We start from the raw sequence: 26,096 nt of genomic DNA on the forward strand, positions 1-26,096 counted from the left end.
GCAGCTTCCTCATATTGTCATCTCGGGAAGTAAAAATAAGTTGGGGTATTTGAATATCATCTGGCTAGTATGTAGTCATAGAAAAGCAGATGTCCAGCCCTTGAGATCTAAGTTCCAAAACATCCCCAAGTACCATAAAATGTTACTGCTCAACCCTCGGGGTATCCAAATAGAGCGTGGGCTTACAGGAAGTGAACTAGATGATTCATATGGGTGTGGGAAAAAGATTTTGAAGTTCTTTTTAAAGAGCACATTAAAATTGAGGTATAATTTGCAGCCATAGAAATGCACTCATATTAAGTGTACAATTTGATTAGTTTTGACAAATGCATATACTTGTAAAACCCACACACCTTCCAAGGTGTTGAATATTTCCATCACCCTGCAGAGCTCTCTTCTGCCCACTTCCCAATAGGCCTCCCCTTGGCCTCTGTTTTCTGACTTCTGTTACCATAATCAGCTTTATTTGGATTCAAGCCTCGAACAAATAAAACTGTAGACTCTGCATTTTTGTCTTTTATTTTTTTCTCCACTCAATATCTTTCTTTTGAGATTCATCACTGCTCTTGTGTGTATCAAAGTTTGTTCCTTCTGTTGCTTGATAGAATACCACAGTATATCACAATGGTAAAATATTTGTATTTTAACCTATCATTTTGTTATTTGTTTTTGGTTAGTCCCTTTGGCTTTTTGTGCCTCTGTTTTCTCTTGTCTTCCCATGGATGAATTAACATTTTGTATTTTACCTTAAGTTCTCTTGACTTTTTAAAAGTTTGAAACAATCATTGATCCACAGGAAGTTGAATAATGAATAGATATGTCCCATGTAACCATAACAGGATTTTTCCCAGTGAGGACCTCTCGTATAACAGGAGTACAGTATCAAAACCAGGCAATGGCTATCAGTGCAATCCATAGACGGCTGGTCCTTTATAGTGACACCCCTGCCCACCGTATCCCTAACCCCTGGCAACCACTACTGTATTCTTCATCTCTCTTGTACATAAATAGATTTTGTCTTAACTCACCGATTCTTTTGTTATCTTCATTTTGCTATTGAACCCAAATAATGAGCTTTCTTTTTGTATTTTTCAGTCTCTAACATTCTATTTGGTCCTTCTTGAAGTCTCCTATTTCTTTGCTATGAATTCTTTTTTTTTTTTTTCATTTTTTAAAGCATCTTTGTAATGGCCCACTAATGCATATGTATCATAGCTTCTTGAAAGTTCTTCACAAAGAATTCCAATGTGAGTCTTCTCTGTGTTGCTTCTGCTGATGGACTTACCTAATACACGTTTGGATTTTCCTGGTTCTTGGAATGAGGAGTGATGTCTTCACCCGATATTTTAGGAATTATGGTGCAAGATTCCAGATCATATTCAAGCCTCTTTTTTTGGAGTCAGTCGTCCTTATTAGGTGAAGTGTGTGTGGCTAGATTGGAGTCAAGGTTTAGGTGCCCACTGGTCCCTGCTGAAACCAGCCCAGCAAATGCAGAGCACTCAGTGGACAAACTCATTCTGCCATGTGGGGATAGGCATTCTCCAAACTGTGCCCAGGGTGGGACTAGAAGGAAGTTTCCACCAGTTTTGCTTTGCCTCCCCTCATTCTGCTCCCCCATTGCTTTGTAAGAGTGAAATTTCTGCTCCATCCTGGGTCCTGCTGATACCAACAGGGACAAAGCAGGCCACTGACTCCATAACTTCCTTCTGTCTTGTTCTTACTCTTTTGCCTTCAAATGTGAGAAGAAGCTCAGTCCCCTGTTTCCCAAAGTGACACCAGTGGGGTTGAACAGAAGCAAAGATGCCAGCTAACAGAGGATTGCTCAGCTCCTTCCCAGCAGTTGCTGCTGAATGAGGGTGAGGCTCCTGGACTCCACTGCCTCCCTGGGGTAAAAGGCACCAGTGCCTGCAGTATCACCTAGCACTGCCTCGTCCACTTGTTGCTGCCTTGTGTGGCAAAGTTCAGTTACCTGCTGGGCCACATCCTCATTGAGGAGGGGTGGTGGAGCAGTGACTATATCACCGCAGTGCTCCTGGGACGGAGGAGAAGTTCCTCTTCTCAGTGGCCCCCAGTGACATCATCCCAGGGAAGGAGGAGTGCTGAGTCGACCACTTGCTACAACCAGGTGCAGCTGGAAGCCCAGCATCCCATCCAGTCACAGAGACACCGCAAAGCCAGGCAGGTCTCACTTTCATATTTAGTTAGAGCGGGATGGGTATCACCAAAATGGTTTTCTATTCTGCTTAATGACCCTGGTGGCTCAGTAGTAGAGAATCCTCCTGCAATGCAAGAGATGCAAATTTGGAAGGTTGAGAAGATCTGGTGAAGGGCATGGATCCCACTCCAATATTCTTGCCTGGAGAATCCCATGGACAGAGGAGCCTGGTGGGTTATGGTCCATAGAGTCGCAAAGAGTCCGACACAACTGAAGCAACTGAGCATGCACGCGTGTAAACCACTTGCATCCCACTTCTTTGGCCCCAAGGAACAAGCTTCCCTTGGGGCTTTGTTGGTGGTGGTTGCAGGTCACAAGTTTTCTTAGCGGCCTCTCTGGGATAGATTGTGTTGCTCCTGAGGCCACAAGGTTCCTAACTGGGATGCCTCCTTATTTCCATTTTCAGTTCAGTGTCTGCCAGTGTTTCCTATTTGTGGCTCCAGTGCTTTAGTTGTGAGAGAGAGTAGCCTGGAATAAACCTGTGGAAGGGGGCTGTATCAACTTCACCAGAATTGGAAATCACTCTATTAACTTCTTAGTTATACCTTTCTTGTTATTTTTAGTTGTTACTCTGAAGATTATAATATGCATCTTTATCACAGTCAAGCTTCAAAGAATATTCTGTTGCTTAGTTAAAAATATAAAAATCTTATAACAGTATGCTTCCAGTTACCAATCTTCCAATATTTATACTCTTGCTATCATACCCCTCACTTCTACATATAAGTCACACAATATATTTTTAAAACTTTAGCAAATAGCTTTTTAAAGATATACAAAGATTCTGTATAAAAACAAAGAAATGTTTGAGTTCCTTATATTTTCCACCATATTAACTCTTTATTTTATTTCCATTCTTTCCTACAAAACCTGTTTGCTGTTATTTCTCTGCAGCTTAAAGAAGTTCCATTAGCTTTTCTGTAATTGAAGTCTGCAGGAGATAAATTTCTTCAGCTTTTGTCTGTTTGAAATGTCTATATCTTGCCTTCATTTTTGTAAGATTTTTGTCTATTTTTATAATTCTAAAGCAGCTTGCCTTTTTTTCTTTTTGTATGTGGTTTTGTTATCCTTCTGACCTGTGTTGATTCTGATGAGAAGATAGCCATCATTTTTTTGCTGCTCCTCAAGAACAATATGCCTCGCACTCACCCATGACTGGTTTTCAACAGCAACTACCAGCTGGGTGCAGCTTTCTTGCTTCTGTATTTGATGAAATTCTTGTGTGTTTTTTTGGTTAATATGTTTTGTCAATTTAAAAAATGTGTATTGGCTGGTCTCTCTTCAAATATTTTTTGCTCTGCCCCACTTTCCATCTTTGTTCCTGCAAGTGTTAGTTGCTCAGTCATGTGTGACTCTTTGCGACCGCATGGGCTGTAGCCCATCAGGTTCCTCTGTCCATGGGATTCTCCAGGCAAGCATACTGAAGTGGGTTGCCATTCCCTTCTCCAGGGGAAATTCCCAACCCAGGGATCCTCTGCATTGCAGGTGGATTCTTTACTGACTAAGCTACCAGGGAAGCCCAAGAATACTGGAGTGGGTAGCCTATCCCTTTTCCAGGGGACTTTCTCGACTCAGGAATCAAACCAGGGTCTCCTATATTGCAGACTCTTTACCATCTGAGATACCAGAAAATCCACCAAGAAATACAATAGACCTTTTGATACTGTATGGTATATCTTGAATGATCACTTCTGTGTTTAATGCTTCTCCTCTTATGCCTAAGTTTGGATCACCACTCTATCCTATGCAGTTTGAAAACCAGAATGCCTAAAGTGTTTCTCTGATTTCTTCTTCCCACCCTCAGAAATCAGTGGGCACCATGACCCTGAACTTCAGGTTGGGGGCTGAGCGTTGGGTGTTCCTCAGCTTTTCTGCCTTGTCCCATTGTCTCCAAGCATAATTGGAAGTATTTGGTGAAAACCTATGGAGAATATTTGGCATTTTACTTCTAATTCTTTTTGTCTGTGACGGTCCAAAAATCCATAAACTATCAAGTTCATCCTTGACCTTTAAACTTCATGAAAAGTCTAGCTGTTTCACCCTCAACCACAGGCATGGTGGCTGCCTCTTGCTTTCAGTGTTTCACCAGAGGTGATGACAGCCACGGGCACCTTCTCTCCTACAGAGGACCTTTTGTTTTCTAAATTTTAGATCATTGGTATCCTCACAAGCTTACATCTCTGATGTGTTAAAAATATAGTTTTGTCATTTATATGCCTAACTATCATTGCTGTATTGACAGTGGTATTCTCCCGAGGTTTTCAAAAACCTATGTAAGAGGAAAGTCTATTTTTTTTTAAACTCTTAATTTGTCTTTTATATTTTGTGAATTTTATAATGCAAATAATGTTTATTATACAACAAATATTTATTTAAGTCTTCTGTTGATTGACAAATTGTATATTAGCAAAGTTTGGATGCTGTGTTAGTCAAAATGGACTAGACTAACCCATCCATTAAGTAACAACAACAAAAAAAAAACTTTAAAATCTCAGTGATATCAATAAATAGGGAATTATTTCTGGGTTACAGAGATTGTTTATAAGTTGGGGATAGTTTTCTCAGTGACTCAGAATTCTGAACTCCTTCTATCATGCATTACCAAAAGGCAACATTTAACTATTTTTAAATAACCAGTTCTCAAAACCATTTACATCACTTCCACCTACACTGATTTGGTCAGAACTCAATTGCATGGTCTGGAATCTGAATAAACACTCCTAAAAGAGCTTCAGGGGTAGGCTGTTAAAAGTCAAGGAACAGAGGCACCAAACAGAAGCTTACAGAATAAGATTCCAAAACCATTTGGGGATGGTGTTGATTTTATCTGATACTGTGACAATATTTCTTTTTTTCTCTTTTGTTTTAATAGGATTATTCTGGTATAATTTACATACCATATAATTCATCCATTTAAAATGTACTAACAACAGTCTAATTTTTGAACATTTTTCACCCAACAGGAAACCCAGTACCCATTTGCAGTCACCCCACCCAGAACTCTAGGTGACCATTAACTGCTTTTTGTCTCAATGGATTTGACTATTCTGGATATTTCGAATCAATGTAATCATGTGATACATGGTCTTTTGGGACTGGCTAATTTCACTTAGCATTATGTCTTTGAGAATCGTATATGTTGTAGCATGTATCACTATTTCATTTCTTTTGATTGCCTGATAATATTCCATTGCATGGATAGACCAGATTTTATTGTCCACTTATCAGCTGGTGGACATTTGGGTTATATTCACTTTGGGGACTGACAAGAGTTTTTTGATTGCCTTAAAAGAAACATTTTAGATACAGCATGTACCCACTGTGGACAACAGAGAGGACAGGAAAGAGTTTCAACAGAGTAAAGGTGGGGAAAGAGAGGTCTTTACAGTGGTGAAGGATGATGCTGTGAAAGTGCTGCACTCAGTATGCCAGCAAATTTGGAACACTCAGCAGTGGCCACAGGACTGGAAAAGGTCAGTTTTCATTCCAATCTCAAAGAAAGACAATGCCAAAGAATGCTCAAACTACCGCACAGTTGCACTCATCTCACACGCTAGTAAAGTAATGCTCAAAATTCTCCAAGCCAGGCTTCAGCAATACGTGAACCGTGAACTTCCAGACATTCAAGCTCGTTTTAAGAAAGGCAGAGGAACCAGAGATCAAATTGCCAACATCTGCTAGATCATGGAAAAAGCAAGAGAGTTCCAGAAAAAACATCTATTTCTGCTTTATTGACTATGCCAAAGCCTTTGACTGTGTGGATCACAATAAACTGTGGACAATTCTGAAAGAGATGGGAAGACCAGATCACCTGACCTGCCTCTTGAGAAATCTGTATGCAGGTCAGGAAGCAACAGGTAGAACTGGACATGGAACAGACTGGTTCCAAATAGATAAAGGAGTACATCAAGGCTGTATATTGTCACCCTGCTTATTTAACTTATATGCAGAGTACATCATAAGAAACGCTGGGCTAGAAGAAACACAAGCTGGTATCAAGATTGCCGGGAGAAATATCAATAACCTCAGATATGCAGATGACACCACCCTTATGGCAGAAAATGAAGAGGAACTAAAGAGCTTCTTGATGAAAGTGAAAGTGAAGAGTGAAAAAGTTGGCTTAAAGCTCAACATTCAAAAAATGAAGATCATGGCATCTGGTCCCATCATTCCATGGGAAATAGGTGGGGAAACAGTGGAAACAGTGTCAGACTTTATTTTGGGGGGCTCCAAAATCACTGCAGATGGTGATTGCAGACATGAAATTAAAAGACACTTACTCCTTGGAAGAAAAGTTATGACCAACCTAGATAGCATATTCAAAAGCAGAGACATTACTTTGCCAACAAAGGTCCATCTAGTCAAGGCTATGGTTTTCCAGTGGTCCTGTATGGATATGAGACTTGGACTGTGAAGAAAGTTGAGTACCAAAGAATTGATGCTTTTGAACTGTGGTGTTGGAGAAGACTCTTGAGAGTCCCTTGGACTGCAAGGAGATCCAAGCTGTCCATCCTAAAGGAGACCAGTCCTGGGTGTTCATTGGAAGGACTGATGCTGAAGCTGAAACTCCAGAACTTTGGCTACCTCATATGAAGTGTTTACTCTTTGGAAAAGACCCTGATGCTGGGAGGGATTGGGGGCAGGATGAAAAGGGGATGACAGAGGATGAGATGGCTGTGGATGGCATCACCGACTCGATGGACATGAGTTTGGGTGAACTCCGGGAGTTGGTGATGGACAGGGAGGCCTGGTGTGCTGCGATTCATGGGGTCGCAAAGAGTCAGACATGACTGAGTGACCGAACTGAAGTGTCTACTGATATAGAGTTATCATCTATGACTTTCCTAGGTGACCGATCAGTGAAGAATCAATATATATCTTGTTTTCTTTCAAAAAATAGTTTTATATTCTTTAAACACTCAGTGAAAACAATCAAAGCATAGAAATGTATCTCATTGACTTAAGAAAATAAAAGTGCCTTTGCCAAACTAGTAAACATATCTTTTCTCTTTAAATATACAAGGCTTTTAAGGGAGGACAGCACACCCTAGGGTAGCTTCAATTCCAGTCAGTCCCAGTCAGATGAGATGGAGACTTCTGGTGTCTTACTGGTGATGGGCTAATGCAATTAGGTGCCTGAAGCTTGTCATTTCCTTCTTAATAGGCTTCTGGGTTTGCCTGCAGCTTCCTTAGCTGGAGAAGGCTGTAATTCACTTGACATCAGTGTGTTATTTATAGAACATTGGCTCAGGAAATGCAACCTATATAAAACTGGGCTCTTTTATTTCCTGTATGAAGACATACTTGCTGAAAATCTGTGTGTTTGAATTGTAAAGTACAAGTTGACGTGCTGCTTCCCTTTATATCAGGTTAATATTCCATGTTCATTAAATTGTAAGACAAGTTCTAACTCTCCAAGTGAGCTCTCCCACAAGAGGACATAATTACTGTTTTTTACTCTGCCCTTGTTGGCTTTCTCCTTGCTCTATATCCTATTTCGTGTCATTTTTTTTCCTTTTGAAAGATAATTTTTAATTTCATTTTTTAAAAAAAGTACAGAACTAGATTTGGCTCTTAGTTCAATGATTTTCTAAGTTTGGTTGATACATACCTGACAAATTTGCTCTTGAGTTGCCTTGGCTAAACTGCTATAGTTTATTATGAATTTGTTCCACTGGGCATTATCTTATGTCTTTGTGTCATCTAAAGTTGTACTTTAAATCGTATATCTTAAAGCTTAAAAAGTTACCGAATATTGTAAAATAAAGAGATTCTCTGAAATCGTAGGTTGAAATTTCTGTGTTGCTTTTCTTATTTTAAGGTTGATCACAGTCATTAAAGTGAAGCATTTTTTACTATTACTTTTGAAACATCCGTTATTCTAAAGACACATAATTTTCTCTCACTTTCCTTATCTTAACATTAAATGAGTCTAACATCCATAGAAAATGCCTTCTATTTTCCTTCAGATTCTTATTAGCATGTTCCTGATATTGAGGCCTCAAATCTACTCTGGACTGTTTAACAGGTTTGGAGTCATTACACTCGCAATTATAGACCCTAAAAGCATGCACATCTGAATACCCTCTCTCAGCCTAAATGTCCTCATCACTAATTGAAGAAAATGAAAGCACCTACCCATGAGTTTGTGGAGATTAATGAGATAATACCTGAAAAAATGCTTGCCTAGATCAGAAGGACTTCTAAATAATCGCTATCATTATTTTAGTCAAATTAATCTTCAAATAAAAACAAAATTTAAATTCCACTCTTGCCACTATGATCCAGAAAAGTAATATTTATTATTAGATATTCATGGTAAATATCTGTTCCTATCTTCGCAACTTACAGTGGCCTTTGACATTCTTTATTCAGTAACAACCCACAGTTGCTAGTCCCCATGTCTGAGCCTCCAGCTGCTCTGCACATATCTCCTGGTCTGCCTCACTATCTGCAATCAGATAATCTCCCCTGAGGAGCTGAACTGAGTGACAGCAATACAGTTGGGATGTTCTTCTGAATAGGGAATATGCAACCTTTTAATTGTTGGGCAGACATGAATATGAAGCATTGAGAAATCTTGAGTTGCAAAGAGAGAGAAAGAAAGAAGCATGCTGCTGCTGCTGCTGCTAAGTCACTTCAGTTGTGTCCAACTCTGTGCGACCCCATAAATGGCAGCCCACCAGGCTCCCCTGTCCCTGGGATTCTCCAGGCAAGAACACTGGAGTGGGTTGCCATTTCCCTCTCCAATGCAGGAAAGTGAAAGTGAAAGTGAAGTCGTGTCTGACTCTTAGCAACCCCATGGACTGCAGCCTACCAGGCTCCTCCATCCATGGGATTTTCCAGGCAAGAGTACTGGAGAGGAAGCAAAATCATGAAATGGAGAAAGTACAGGGAGTGTTGCTAAGAGCTTTGTTAATTTCCAAGTTCTCCATATCTGCCTGTCTCCTGGGTGCCCAGAAAAAGGAGACACTATGCTTCCTACGAATACCCTTCTCTCCACTCTCAGCCTGTTTGTCCCTTCTTTTGCTTTCTCTTCCTCCTTTACCTCCTCCTTTTTCTCTTTTCACTAACCCTAATTAACTGTGCAACCACAAAAATGTAACATAGGTATTTCTTGATTTAATCAAGATGTTAGTCCGAAAAACTGCATGTAAATTTTTGCTTTTACTAATAGTCATGAAATGCCTTGTATGTTATAAAAGGTATATAATATTAACCATCTCTATTTTACAGTGAGGAAATACAAACTCAGATAGTTTAAGTTCTTTTTCTAAGATTACCAATGTGAAATATGATTCACATTCTGATGTCTAGATTTTTTTTTCTACTTAGGTCTCTCTTTGAGGGCTCAGTTTATAAAATCCAAAGTAAGGATTTTATAAACATTTAATTTTTGTCTGGGTAATACTTAAAAATGCTTGTCATTCAAAGCAACTGATAAGTATACCATTTATATTCACAGAATCATAGGAAACATAACTAGGTATTTAACACTAAATCAGTGCCAGACATTATTTTTAAGCCACCAGATCTCTCCTTCAGTCTTATCTTAATCTCAGAGTTCTCATGATGAAGGCTGCCTTACTCGGGGAAGCTTCAGTGGTCTTTCTTCTACTCAGGTTGTGATGACTAGAGTTTCACGTGGGTCACATGGAACTCTAGTCACATCACACTGTGATGCAGTGTGATCCACTCGGGTTCATATGCTTGTTTAATTGTTGCAGTTTGATAGCAGTATTAGGATAATCAGGCTGTCTGTTTTCATTCCCATTGACCATTTATTTGTTTTGTAAGTGTTGACAGTTAATAAGTAAGCAGTGTTTACAGCTTTTTGCTAAATCTTCAACCTCATTATGTTTTCTGGTCAGTCTTACTGAGGAAATCAAAGTCCACTCAGCTAGAAATCAGGCTGCAGTGTTCCTAACATAACAGTGTGTCCGGCAAGACTGGTAGGAGATAGACCAGGCCAGAGCGTAATCCTCCAAATGACTAGCACACCTATTGTAAAATACCACTGCGGAGCTCAGCTCAGTGCTCTGCACCAACACAGAGGGGTGGGATGGGGGTAGGTGGGAGGCAAGTTCGAGAAGGAGGGGACATCTCTATATGTATGGCTGGTTCACTGTGTTGTATGGCAGAAACCAACACGATGTAAAGCAATTATCCTCCAATTAAAAATATATTAAAAATATCACTACTTCCTTATCATTTAAAACTCTTGCCCCTGATGCGAAGAGCTGACTCATTGGAAAAGACCCTGATGCTGGGAAAGATTGAAGGCGGGAGGAGAAGGGGACGACAGAGGATGAGATGGCTGAATGGCATCATTGACTCAATGGACATGAGTTTAAACAAACTCCAGGAGATGGTGAAGGACAGGGAAGCATGGTGTGCTGAGGTTCATGGAGTTGCAAAGAGTCAGATATGACTTAACAACTGAACAACAGCAACGCTTTAATATTTTCACCTCAGGGACAAAAATCATCACAGTATTACATTACAAAATTGTTCCTGCTTCTGGTCTGCATCCTATCCTGACTAGGACCCTGTTTCCCCAGTCCTCCAGAATCATCTGGCATGATTCCAGGCACCCCACACCCTAGAAGGAGCCCTTGCCACCTCTCTCCTAATGAAACCCTCCTCTGGTTCCCCTTGAGTGTGTTCTCCTGGTTGTAGCAAACAAATAGCTCTAACTGACTTTTATGAGACTACTAAGGTATTCCTTGTGGCCTTTGGTTGGGAAGCTTTAATACCATCAGTAAATAAGTGACATTCTTTATTCCTTTGAGCCTGATCTCTGTGTTTACATCTGGAGTTCTTATTTCCTCCACAGTAAATTTCTAGATCTCCTTGGGTGAGTGAGACACTCAACTTTTTAATTGTGAATCTCTGCTCTCATTGGTGAATACAGATAGCTATGCCTTGTCACCCCTTCGCTGAGAGCAGACAGCTCCTTCTGTTTCTCGTGACCTTTCGTGGTGGGAGAGTTAGACTGTGAAGAAGGCTGAGTGCCAAAGAATTGATACTTTTGAACTGCGGTGTTGGAGAAGTCCCTTGGACTGCAAGGACATCCAACCAGTCCATTCTGAAGGAGATCAGCCCTGGGATTTCTTTGGAAGGAATGATGCTAAAGCTGAAATTCCATGCAGAGAGTTGACTCATTGGAAAAGACTTTGATGCTGGGAGGGATTGAGGGCAGGAGAAGAAGGGGACGACCGAGGATGAGATGGCTGGATGGCATCACTGACTTGATGGACATGAGTCTGAGTGAACTCCGGGAGTTGGTGATGGACAGGGAGGCCTGGCGTGCTGCGATTCATTGGGTCGCAAAGAGTCGGACACGACTGAGCGACTGAACTGAACTGAACTGAACTTCATGGTGGAAGCCAATCAGCCTGTGAGCAAATGGGAAAGGCAGGAAGCAGGGGCTGAATGGAAGAATTCATCAGCCACAATCTGGTCCTTCAGCAGTTTTCTTTCTCTTGTTCCAGAAACGCATACATTCTATGCAGAGCACCTCCAATTTGATAAAGGAGATGGTTTCTAACCCAACCACGTATCTTTATATCACTAAATTCAAACAGTAAAAAAAAAAAATCATCTCTAACAACCAGTACGCTGATGGAAATACTATTGCTGCCTTGACATGTGTGTATCCAATTAGAGTATATGTTAACTAAATTTGACTAGGTTATAATTTAAAAACAAATCGCATGCTATTGATGTGGAAGAATTGTAAAGAAAATTACAGACAGTACAGAAGATACATAATTTGATCCATTTCTTTTCTTTAGCAAAATGGAGATGCATGACCGGTAAAGATGTCACACTCAGTAGCCGTGTTCTCTAATTCACTAAATACTAGTGAATGTTGAACAAAATGCTTAAAAACTTTTCTCATTGACTTTTTCTTAAAGCTGCAGTCAATACTTTAGAAGAATAACTTGACCCTCTTTCTTTTGTTGTAAGTGTTATTTTTAGTGTATATAAATATATATATACACATATATATTACAAAATACATATTTTATATTAATATCTAGAATGTAGAACATATATGAACAAATATATTTAGCATAAATAAATAATAAATAAAAGACTTAATATCACAGATGGCTTAGTGAGATCTTAAATCAAGAATTGAGATCTTAAATCAAGCAGAACACAGGATTTCTAAGATGATTTTTATCATTCTTGTACGTCTTCAAAGTCATCTCATTTTATTAACATCAACCACTGGGCTCTTGAACCATGAGTCACATAAAATAAACCATACAAAGTACTGAGAGGCACTGCAGTTTGTGACAGGAACTAAAGACTTCAGTAGCTTCCCATCTTTCAGCAGAGATGACAGTGCCTGGTGGAGCCCCGTTCTGCCCTCAGATCTATACAGCACACTTCTCTTCCTTGTGGTTCAAACCCTAGAAATCATGAACACAAGATTCTCCCCCAAATAACTTTATGTCATATATATTAGAATGTTCTTAGGACACAACCATTTTTGATAACTATAGGTTATACACACACACACACACATACACACACACACACACAGTATTTTTTTCCTGGAATGCATAAAACCAGCATAGTAACCCAGGTAAACCAGACCTGGAGAATCCTTGGCTCAAACTTAAAGATGGCATAACTTTACAGATTTTCAGGAAGAAACATCTCATAAGTCATTGCCTCTAGACATTTACTTCCAAGAAAGAAGCAAGTACCCTAATTCATTGATCAAATGGGTATATGCTTGTTGTTCAATTGCTAAATTGTTTCCAACTCTTTGAGACCCCATGGACTGCAGCATATCTGGTTCCTCTGTCCACTGTCTCCCAGAGTTTGCTCAAATTCATGCCTGTTGAGTCAATAATGCTATCTAACCATCTCATCCTCTGCCGTCTTCTCTTTTTTTGTCCTCAGTCTTTCCCAGTATATTCTACATAGCTACAATTACTTGGTCAATTATTCTACTTGTGGTTTGCCTCCAACTGGGCTAGTCTCTCATTACTTTTGGCCCTGTTTTCTAATAGCATTCCAACATTTACCTCTTTTTTTTTTTTCTCAAAATGTGGTGTTTGTCAAAATCTATATTCCTGGGCCCCTTTTTTATAACCAAATGAAATCAGAATTGCCATTAACTTGGACTTTATAACAGTTCCCCCTAATGCTACTTTTTCCCACTAGAGTTTGAAACTGTTTTACAATCCACTTTCAATCCATCAAGTGCTATATATGCTACCACCAAAATGCACATTTAACATTCCTTCTTCTGTTCATTTTTCATCTGGGTGACTAAAATAGCCATTTAATCTAGTTTTATTTCCTACACTCATTTTTGAGCTTGCTCATTCCCATCCATTTCTTACACTGTGGTCCTGCACCAGGAATGACTTGCCTCTAGGAGACATTTGATGATGTCTGGAGATATTTGTTTTTGCTATCACAATTGGGAACATAGAGCTACTACTGGCATTTAGAGGGTAGAAGCCAGGGACACTGCTAATCATCCTATACTGCACAGGAGAACGCAAAAAGGATTATCCAGGTCAAAATGTCAGTGGGGTTGAGAGACCAAGGTTGAGGAATCTTTGCTCTGAACTGACATACTTCCACTCTTTCCCTGTTTGAATCCACTATCAGTTTCTTTAATGGGTCTGTCATAGTATCCTGATTACCTTTGTACAAAATTACCTTTATAAAATTGTGTGTGTAATATTATTTTAAAAAGTATGTTTCATGCTCTGCCTTTATTTCAAGAATGTAAACATTTGATGCCTAGTGTCTAGCATAATAATTTATACATTATAGCTGCTTATTAAATTTTAATTAGAATAAGTAGGCCATGCTTGTTTGTATATTGTGTGTGTTTGTGTATATGGGTAATTCAAAAGCAGCAATATATGTAAAAGTGACTCAAACATTAAATCAGTAGCTATACAAATATTCTATGACCCCCTGGAGGACTTTTCAAAATGCCAGGAGAATCCTCAAAAAATAATTTTTGTTTTCTACTGAATAAACCACTATGGATCATAAAAATGTAATAAATCTATTATGTTGTATGTTTGGGCAGAATTCATCTGCACTGTAGATTAAAAACAGTATTTCAAACTATTTTAGATCATTTCCAGTTAAGTGAATCAGATATACCATAGGTCTGGCATAGGAATCAGAATTACAGAAAAGTAGGTAATAGAGTTAGAAAGTGCCTACCCATCCTAGACCCTTGAATGTAGGGAAGTCAGGTATCTTTATTCCCATTTTTTAAACAATGTGTCTGAGTCCATGAATATTTACATGCCTTGGTCTAGATTCACAGCGGTGATACATTTCTGAGACAGAATTTATATCCAAAACCCTCATTTTATAGATCATCAAGGCTAATAGTTTAAAAAAAATCAATAATTATTCCTTCTACCCCCTTGCCCCTCTGCCTTTAACTTTTTTTTTTTTTTTTTGCTTGTGGCGTGTATCATAATACAGCTGAAAAAGCACCGGCAGTGGCATCAGAAAACCCTGGATTTGAAAGGCCATTCTCACTGTGTGGCATAGAGCAAAGATCAGCAATTTTTTTCTATAAAGGCCTAGATAATAAATATCTGTGGTTTTGCACTGCTATGGTCTCTATTGAGTGAGCTCAGTCGGGTCAGACTCTTTGTGAATGCATGGACTGTAGTCCACCAGGCTCCTCTGTCCATGGGATTTTCCAGGCAAGAATACTGGAGTGGGTTGCTGTTTCCTACTCTATAGGATCTTCCTGACCCAGGAATTGAACCTGCATCTCCTGCATTGGCAGGCAGATTCTTTACCACTGAGCCACCTGGGAAGGCTGTGGTCTCTACTGCAAATACTCAGTCCTTACATTGTTGTGAGAGAGCAGCCATAGACAGTAAGTAAATGATGCTTACGACTGTATCCCAACGCAACCACAGGCCATAGCTTGTCAACCTCCAATGAAGGGCAAATTCCTCTCTTCTCATCTACACGTGGAAGCACCAAAACTTAGATCATAGCTTTGATGTAACTCAGGGCAACTGAGAGAATGTAAGCAACATACCTATGAGAGGATGTAGCCTATTATAGACAGTAAATGTAGCTATTGCTATGATGGAGGCAAGCAAATTAATGTTTAAGCTCACTCATGCAATATGCTCTAGGCAAGTCCATGAGAGAGAGTGAATTATTTAAGTAACAAAAGACTGAGATTATACAGTTACTTCAGCTTTAATGATACTCATGTCAAAAGTTCTCTATGCAAAGCTCTATATCTTGAAACTTTAGTACAATATTTTTTTTTCCTACAAGGACAGAAAATTTTAAATTATTCTTTGAAGAAAACACTACAAGAAGCGATTAGATTCTCTAAGTAAGTACTACATTATTACAAGATAGAAAAAAGTGTAAGTTTATTTTATAAATTGTTTTCACCGCTAGTAATTACTGAATGCCTCTTTAATGGCTCATAATGAATTCCATGCATTTTCTAAGAATTATTTTGCTCCCAGAGTTATGTGGATTAATTTATGTATATTTAATTTAAAAATTAGCATCACTTTGGGGATTTATCTGTGTCCCCTCAAATTTCATAAATAAATCTGCTAGCTGAAGCTTTTTGAAAATGCATAAAGATGTACTCTTTAGCACATTTGCTTTGGAAAATAAACAATATTTACAGATAATTGAACTTTTATTAACTTCAGTTAGCCAAACTTTTAAAAGAAAAAGAAATGCAATTGTGAGCAGACTATATGTCTAATACTTTGTTCTATGTGTTGTTTATAGCCTGTTTTGTGTGAATATGCATTTATCTCAAAATTTAAAATTTTTGTATTGCCTCTCTTACACTAAACCAGTGGATAACTTTCAAGGTAGATATCTCCTGAAATTAAAAAAAAAAAGAAGGAATATATCCATTTAAAATCATCTTACTCTATGGATTAAATTATATGTCCCATATGTAAATGCTATATAGTTTATTAATTGTTTACCAACATCCTTCTCCAAAATGCCTTAGCTCACTCAAATTACATTAATTGGGGAGATGTCCCAGCATGTTAATTCTTATTTGAAGGATGTGGAATTGCTTTATCAAGAAAGGTAATTTTTCATCAGTTTCTGTTCATTAGCATGGAGAAAATATAGATAATAAATAGCTGAATAGATAGATTTAGATATTTGTTGTTGTTGTTCAGTCGCTCAGTCAAATCCGACTCTTTGCAGCCCCATGGACTGCAGCAAGCCAGGCTTCCTTGTTCTTCACCATCTCCCGGAGCTTACTCAAACTCGTGTCCATTGAGTCAGTGATACCATCCAGCCATCCCCTTTGTTGTCCCCTTTTCCTCCTGCCTCAATCTTTCTCAGCATCAGGGTTCTTTCCAATGAGTTAGTTCTTTGCATCAGGTGGCCAAAGTATTGGAGCTTCAGCTTCAGCATCAGTCCTTCCCATGAATATTCAGGATTGATTAACTTTAGGATTGACTGGTTTGATCCCCTTTCAGTCCAAGGGACTCTCAAGAGTCTTCTCCAGCACCAGAGTTTAAAAGCATCGATTCTTTGATGCTCAACCTTCCTTGTGGTCTAACTCACATCCATACATGACTACTGGAAACATAACTTTGTCTAGACAGACATTTGTCAGCGAAGTAATGTCTCTGCTTTTGAATACACTGTCAAGGTTTGTCACAGCTTTTCTACCAAGGAGCAAGTGTCTTTTAATTTCATGGCTGCAGTCACCATCTGCAGTGATATTGGAGCCCAAAAAAATAAGGTCTGTCGCTGTTTCCACTCGTTTCCCATCTATTTGCCATGAAGTGATAGGACCAGATGTCATTTTTTGAATGCTGAGTTTTAAGCTAGTTTTTTCACTCTCCTCTTTCACCTTCTTCAAGAGGTTCTTTAATTCTCTTTGCTTTCTGCTATAAGGGTGGAATCATCTGCATATGTGTTAGTCGCTTAGTTGTCTCTGACTCTTTGCAACCCCTTGAACTCTAGCCTCCAGGCTCCTCTGTTAATGGAATTCTCAGGCAAGAACACTGGAGTGGGTGGTCATTTGCTTCTCCAGGTCATCTGCATATCTGAGTTTATTGACATTTCTCCCAGTACTCTTGATTCCAGCTTGTGCTTCATCCAACCCAGCATTTCACATGATGTGCTCTGTATAGAAGTTAAATAAGTAGGGTGACAATATACAGCCTTGATGTACTATAATTTTTTATAAAATATTACAATACTTTATAATAAAATAATGCATTGTACCATGGATTTGACTCTATTGGGGATCCTTCTAAAACCCTAAATATGTGCAATTTGCAAAAATTCCATACTAATTTTTTTATTTTGGTTTTAATATTTTTAATTGAATTAAAATTTGACTTTGATTTTGAGATTGAGAGCTTGCACCCATGAAGACCAATTTTACACATTCTGTGCTATGGAAGTAGATTGTCCCACCAAAACCACTCATCTCATAACATTACATGGCCAGAAAAACAAGGATGAAGCACTCTAAATCCACGATGGTCACAATTATGCAAACCTAACCGAACCTCAGTTCAGTGCAGTCTCTCAGTCATGTCCGACTCTTTACGACCTCATGAACCATAGCACGCCAGGTCTCCCAGTCCATCACCAACTCCTGGAGTTTATCCAAACCCATGTCCATTGAGTCAGTGATGCCATCCTACCATCTCATCCTCTGTCACCCCCTTCTCCTCCTGCCCCCAGTCTTTCCCAGCATCACGGTCTTTTCAGATGAGTCAGCTTTTTGCATTAGGTGGCCAAATATTGGAGTTTCAGCTTCAGCATCATTCCCTCCAAAGAAATCCCAGGGCTGATCTCCTTCAGAATGGACTGGTTGGATCTCCTTGCAGTCCAAGGGACTCTCAAGAGTCTTCTCCAACACCACAGTTCAAAGGCATTCATTCTTCGGTGCTCAGCTTTCTTTATAGTCCAACTCTCACATCCATACATGACCACTGGAAAAACCATAGCCTTGACTAGATGGACCTTTGTTGACAAAGTAATGTCTCTGCTTTTCAATATGCTGCCTAGGTTGGTCATAACTTTCCTTCCAAGGAGAAAGCGTCTTTTAATTTCATGGGTGCAGTCACCATCTCCAGTGATTTTGGAGCCCAGAAAAATAAAGTCAGCCACTGTTTCCACTGTTTCTCCATCTATTTGCCATGAAGTGATGGGACCAGCTGTCATGATCTTTGTTTTCTGAATGCTGAGCTTTAAGCCTTCTTTTTCACTCTCTTCTTTCACTTTCATCAGGAGCCTTTTTAGTTCTTCTTCACTTTCTGCCATAAGGGAGGTGTCATCTGCATATCTGAGGTGATTGATACCTCTCCTGTCAATCTTGGTTCCAGCCTATGCTTCCTCCAGCCCAGCGATTCTCATGATATACTCTGCATATAATTTAAATAAGCAGGGTGACAATATACAGCCTTGACGTACTCCTTTTCCTAGTTGGAACCAGTCTGTTGTTCCATGTCCAGTTCTAACTGTTGCTTCCAACCTGCATACAACTTTCTCAAGAAGTAGGTCAGGTGGTCTGCTATTTCCATCTCTTTTGGAATTTTCCAGGGTTTATTGTAATCCATACAGTCAAAGGCTTTGGCATAATCAATAAAGCAGAAATAGATGTTTTTCTGGAATTCTCTTGCTTTTCCCATGATCCAGTGGATGTTGGCAATTTGATCTCTAGTGCCTTTTCTAAAACCAGCTTGAACATCAGGAAGTTCATGGTTCACGCATTGCTGAAGCTTGGCTTGGAGAATCTTAAGCATCACTTTACTAGTGTGTGAGATGAGTACAATTGTGCAGTAGTTTGAGCATTCTTTGGCATTGCCTTTCTTTGGGATTGGAATGAAAACTGACCTTTTCCAGTCCTGTGGCCACTGCTGAGTTTTCCAAATTTGCTGGCATATTGAGAGCAGCACTTTCACAGCATCATCTTTCAGGATTTGAAATAGCTCAACTGGAATTCCATCACCTCCACAGCTTTGTTCATAGTGATGCTTCTTAAGGTCCACTTGACTTCACATTCCAGGATGTCTGGCTGTAGGTGAGTGATCACACTATTGTGATTATCCAAAGTGATCACACCATCATGATTAACTGAACCCAAATAAAACAAAGAAACCTCACAGTGTAAGCAGCAGGACATTGATTTTGTGCCTATGTAATTGATCTGCTGCTGCTGATGGGAACCCACTCCAGTATTCTTGCCTGGAGAAATCCATGGACAGAAGAGCCTGGTAGGCTACAGTCCATGGGGTCACAAAAAATCAGACATGACTCAGTGACTAACTTTTATCCTGTCCTCACATTCCTTTATTTCTCAAATCTTTTACATTTGAAACTACCTATGAGTAGAACAACTCTATTCTGTCCTTGTTATTTTATCCTGACTTGAATCAGATAGAACAGAAGGTCCTCCAGGTATCCCTTAACTGTTCAGCATCATCTTTCCTGTAATTCCTCTGAGTTACTGGTCCACACTCGAGGAATGGGGTGAGCCACAGACAGAAATTTTAGCCTTAAAGTTGCATCAATATAAGCAAAGAGACTTTTAAGGAGGTGTACTTACAAGAGGCAACTTAGAATCCATAGAATCCAAAAGGCTCTATGAAAGTAAACAAATCATTATTAGAGAAATGCAAATCAAAACCACAATGAGGTACCACTTCACACCAGTCAGAATGGCTGCGATCCAAAAATCTGCAAGCAATAAATGCTGGAGAGGGTGTGGAGAAAAGGGAACCCTCCTACACTGTTGGTGGGAATGCAAACTAGTACAGCCACTATGGAGAACAGTGTGGAGATTCCTTAAAAAATTGCAAATAGAACTACCTTATGACCCAGCAATCCCACTTCTGGGCATACACACCGAGGAAACCAGAATTGAAAGAGACACATGTACCCCAATGTTCATTGCAGCACTGTTTATAATAGCCAGGACATGGAAACAACCTAGATGTCCATCAGCAGATGAATGGATAAGAAAGCTGTGGTACATATACACAATGGAGTATTACTCAGCCGTTAAAAAGAATTCATTTGAATCAGTTCTGATGAGATGGATGAAACTGGAGCCGATTATACAGAGTGAAGTAAGCCAGAAAGAAAAACACCAATACAGTATACTAACACATATATATGGAATTTAGGAAGATGGCAATGACGACCCTGTATGCAAGACAGGGAAAGAGACACAGATGTGTATAACGGACTTTTGGACTCAGAGGGAGAGGGAGAGGGTGGGATGATTTGGGAGAATGACATTCTAACATGTATACTATCATGTGAATTGAATCGCCAGTCTATGTCTGACGCAGGATGCAGCATGCTTGGGGCTGGTGCATGGGGATGACCCAGAAAGATGTTCTGGGGAGGGAGGTGGGAGGGGGGTTCATGTTTGGGAATGCATGTAAGAATTAAAGATTTTAAAATTTAAAAAATAAAAAACTAAAAATTTAAAAAAAAATAAAAATAAAAATAAAAAAAAAAAAAAGAAAGTAAACAAATAAATAGTGTATGCTGTGAGATATTATAAAGTGCTTTTAAAAAAGAATATTATTTTTTTTTATATTCAAGGATTATATCCCCTATAGATTTTACCTTCAGTGTGTATGTGCCTAAGTGGTCAACAGTCTTAATACTCATTCTAGACTCAATAATCTACTTTTAAGGAAGCAAATTTTACTCAAGTAGAGAGTCTCACTTGAGTTCATTCACTTTTTTTTAATCTAAACCCTCTAAATTACTAATGTGTGTAGAATAAGACCTTTGTCAAAATAATAATTTACACATTATGTTCAGCAGTTCCACGATTTCAACCCTCCAAATGTTAAGAGGAATTTATTATGGCCCCTATAGCTATTGATGTCTTCCTTGCCAAGAAGTTCTAGAAGACTTTATCTGCACTGCTGATCCCGACTTCAAAGGAGGACTTAGGATAGCAGTTCATCCAAAGAAACCCATTAAAGCATGAATGAAATAATCTAATTATTTTCTCAATTACTTTTTTTTTAAATTCAAAGCTTACTTTGAATAACCTCTTTGAATGGTCCCCCAGAATGTTCTCTTTGAAGAACTTCAACTTTTATTGTAGAGTTCCTTCAAAACCCATCAAACGTTTTTCTTTTCGTTCTCTCTCTCTCTTTTTCCTGAGCATAGTTTTTTATTGGCTTCTATCCAGCCATTAGTTGTGGGCTTTTGTTCCAGTTATATATTGCTGCCCAATAAGCCATCCCCAAATTGAGTAAAGTAACAACAGTTACTTATTTGGCCCCCGAAATTTCAAAGTGGGCAGATATGGTAAGAGAGACTCAGCTTCTCTTAAGGCAGCTTCAGCTGAAGGCTGGAGAGTCTGCTTCCAATTTGGCTCACTCAGCCACAGGTTACTCCTTGCTGCCTGTTGTCCGGGAGTCAGATAGTGCTGAGGACTGGGTCTTCTGTTCTCCTTGACATGAGACTTCATGTGGCTTGGGCTTCTTGGATTCCAAAGGTGAGCATCCCCAGACAAAGCCAGGTGGGAAGCTGTGTTACCTTTTGTGATCCAGCCTCTGGAGCCACCTAGTAAGACTTTCCCTATATCTTTAGTGGAGGCAATCACAATCATCTCTGCAGTTTCAAGGGGGAGGAAACAGACTCCACCTCTTGCTGGAAAAGTAGCAAGATCAGGAAGAGCATGTGGGGTAGTAGATACTAGTATGGACTTCCAGGGGAAAAACAATCTGCTGCACATTCTCGGTTATCATTGAAGTGATTGTTACCATGAAGCCAGTTTAGATGTTTGGTAAATGTGGTTTCCAGTGCCTACCCTCGGAATCGTCTAGTCTATCCTCTCCCCCAACCCCAGCCACCAAAAATGCCTTTTAAATGTCTTTTACTCCCTTAAACAGGGATACAGTTCTCAGAATATTTGTGTGATTTTATCCAGAATTCCAAAGAAATTTGGGGTTTGTACTTGATGATGGCCCTGGTGCTAATGGTGATGGGGAAGTTACACGTAGGTAGAACCTCTGTAAGGAGGAGAAAGAATATGCACTGTTTCTATCTCTCTCTTCTCTTATAGAGCTACACTATGCCAACATCTTGAATAGTAAACTTTATTCAAGGGGTGAAATGCAATTTTAACAATTTCCAAGCTGCTACAGGCACTTAAAAATCTTGAGTTTAAGCCTTTGTGTGGCATTTCACCCCTTGGCTTCCAATATCAGTGGAGGCAAGCTGGGGAAAACAACAATCCTTATCAGGACATAAGCATTCTTCTATCAGGATACAAATTTACCATGACATTAGACAAAGCCGCTTTCAAATTTCTAATCCATTCGAGCAAACTGACTAATACCAAGAAAATAGCAAAGCATATTTACAAAATGAGCACACCATGCCCAGCTGTGCAAGCAGTGAAATATCTATCCAAAGTGATTAGCTGTGTTTTGTCTCTTGATTCGCAGTGTATTTGATTTCTCCTCTGGCTTGGTTTGCTTCTTTAGGGCAAAACAACTTTATAATTCAGTGTAGGAATTGCTAACCTGATGACTAAGTAACTTCAGTAGATCACTGTGTTTGAGGCTGGGGTCTTCATAAAATAAAGGTATTGTCAGTAGTATTAAACAGTAACTACATAGGGGTTTTAGAAGGGAATTATTATAAGGGTTGGCAGATTCTTGACATACAATGAGGGCAGAAACCTCCTAAAGGCACAAAAATGTAAAGGTCCTCTAGCAAAAAAAATCTACTCACTTCCCTTTAAGATACTATTTCAGATTATTCAAAACATCTGTCTTATGGTAATTTAAATAAACTCTCAAAAATAACTCATTCTGAGAAAAAAAACAAACCGTAAGTATATTATTTTATGAGAATATACATTTATGTTTTCTTTGTAAAGAAAGGGCATACCTCATTTAAAAACTTGATTATCATTGCTTTATTCTGGCCTATAGATATGACATATTTGTGCAATGTGAAGAATGCTAATCAAGAAATACATGTGTATGCATTGTGTCTAGCTGAATAAATAGAATACTGTCAATAGTGTTGGAAATTCCCTGTAGGCATCTTTTGGATTGGATCCCAGTCTTTCTGCAAGTAATTAACATCTCTCGATTTTGTGTTAATAATTCTCTATAAAAATTAATTTGATGAATTTTTGTTTAGTTTTGCTCATTTATCACCCAGATAAGAATGGAATTGCTATATATATATATATACACACATATATACATACAGACCTGAACATATCTATATACACACATATATATTTTTCCTGTGACTATATTTTTCCTTTTACATCATGAAATGTGTGACTATAGTATATTTTTACTGTTGTAACATATTCCCTTGTATGATTGCCAGTTATGTTACTGCTATCACTTGAATTGTTGTCAGCTTTTGGTCTTTTAAATGCTGTGCTGTATACAATGTTCAGTATGTACCTTGAGGGAAATGAACATTGGTTTCTTTGAAGTAGTCATCAAACCATGAGGGATACCAGTTTGTCACTTACAGGATGGGAGAAGATATTTTCAAATCATATATTTTACAATGGACTTATATCTAGAATATATAAAGAATATTTAAAACATTAATGAAAGACAAATAGTTCAATCAAAAACTGGGCAAAGGATCTAAATTGATGTGCTATTAATATAAACATATATTTGACAAAAATCATGAGAAAAGATGGTCAACATTAGGAGCCATGCTGTTGCTGCTGCTGCTAAGTCGCTTCAGTTGTGTCTGACACTGTGCGACCCCATAGACGGCAGCCCACCAGGCTCCCCGTCCCTGGGATTCTCCAGGCAAGAACACTGGAGTGGGTTGCCATTTCCTTCTCCAATGCATGAAAGTGAAAAGTGAAAGTGAAGTTGCTCAGTCATGTTCGACTCTTAGCGACCCCATGGACTGCAGCCTACCAGGCTCCTCCATCCATGGGATTTTCCAGGCAAAAGTACTGGAGTGGGTGCCATTGCCTTCTCCAGAACTATCATGGGTCCCAGCAATATAACTCCAGGCTGACGTGGAAAAGAATAGGAGACCTGGGTTCAATCCCTGGGTCGGGAAGATCCTCTGGAGAAGGGAATGGCAACCAATGTTCTTGCTTGGAGAATTCCATGGACAGAGGAGCCTGGTGAGCTATAGTTCATGGGGTCACAAACAGCTGAATACAACTGAGTGACTAACACTTTCAATTGCATACACCCAGGAGAAGTGTAAATGTGTCCTCAGAAAAACCTGCACATGAATATTCAATGAAGCATTGTTCATAATAAGAAAAAAAGTGGAAAACAGTTAAATGTTCATTATATTATGACTGAATAAAAATATGTTACAGCAAGACAATGAAATATCTCTCAACTGTAAAAAGAAACTAAGTACTGATACTTATTATAATAGGAATAAACCTTAAAAACCCATACTAAATGAAAGAAACCAGCTACAAAGGATCACATATTGTGTGGTTCCATTTATTTTTATTTATTTTTATTTTTTTTGATCTTTTTTAAAATTATTTTTTATTTTTAGTTTTTTATTTTTTTAATTTTAAAATCTTTAATTCTTACATGCGTTCCCAAACATGAACCCCCCTCCCACCTCCCTCCCCCTAACATCTCTCTGGGTCATCCCCATGCACCAGCCCCAAGCATGCTGCATTCTGCGTCAGACATAGACTGGCGATTCAATTCTTACATGATAGTGTACATGTTAGAATGCCATTCTCCCAAATCATCCCACCCTCTCCCTCTCCCTCTCCCTCTGAGTCCAAAAGTCTGTTATACACATCTGTGTCTTTTTTCCTGTCTTGCACACAGGGTCGTCATTGCCATCTTTCTAAATTCCATATATATGTGTTAGTATACTGTATTGGTGTTTTTCTTTCTGGCTTACTTCACTCTGTATAATCGGCTCCAGTTTCATCCATCTCATCAGAACTGATTCAAATGAATTCTTTTTAACAGCTGAGTAATACTCCATTGTGTATATGTACCACAGCTTTCTTATCCATTCATCTGCTGATGGACATCTAGGTTGTTTCCATGTCCTGGCTATTATAAACAGTGCTGCAATGAACATTGGGGTACATGTGTCTCTTTCCATTCTGGTTTCTTCGGTGTGTATGCCCAGCAGTGGGATTGCTGGGTCATAAGGTAGTTCTATTTGCAATTTTTTAAGGAATCTCCACACTGTTCTCCATAGTGGCTGTACTAGTATGCATTTCCACCAACAGTGTAGGAGGGTTCCCTTTTCTCCACACCCTCTCCAGCATTTATTGCTTGGAGATTTTTGGATTGCAGCCATTCTGACTGGTGTGAAGTGGTACCTCATTGTGGTTTTGATTTGCATTTCTCTAGTAATGAGTGATGTTGAGCATCTTTTCATGTGTTTGTTAGCCATCCATATGTCTTCTTTGGAGAAATGTCTATTTAGTTCTTTGGCCCATTTTTTGATTGGGTAGTTTATTTTTCTGGAATTGAGCTGCCTAAGTTGCTTGTATATTTTTGAGATTAGTTGTTTGTCAGTTGCTTCATTTGCTATTATTTTCTCCCATTCAGAAGGCTGTCTTTTCACCTTGCTTATATTTTCCTTTGCTGTGCAGAAGCTTTTAATTTTAATTAGATCCCATTTGTTTATTTTTGCTTTTATTTCCAGTATCTTGGGGGGTGGATCATAGAGGATCCTGCTGTGATTTATGTCTGAGAGTGTTTTGCCTATGTTCTCCTCTAGGAGTTTTATAGTTTCTGATCTTACATTTAGATCTTTAATCCATTTTGAGTTTATTTTTGTGTGCAGTGTTAGAAAGTGATCTAGTTTCATTCTTTTACAAGTGGTTGACCAGTTTTCCCAGCACCACTTGTTAAAGAGA

The sequence above is a fragment of the Ovis canadensis genome, chromosome 13 (assembly GCF_042477335.2).
Source record: "Ovis canadensis isolate MfBH-ARS-UI-01 breed Bighorn chromosome 13, ARS-UI_OviCan_v2, whole genome shotgun sequence".
Classification (NCBI taxonomy): domain Eukaryota; kingdom Metazoa; phylum Chordata; class Mammalia; order Artiodactyla; family Bovidae; genus Ovis; species Ovis canadensis.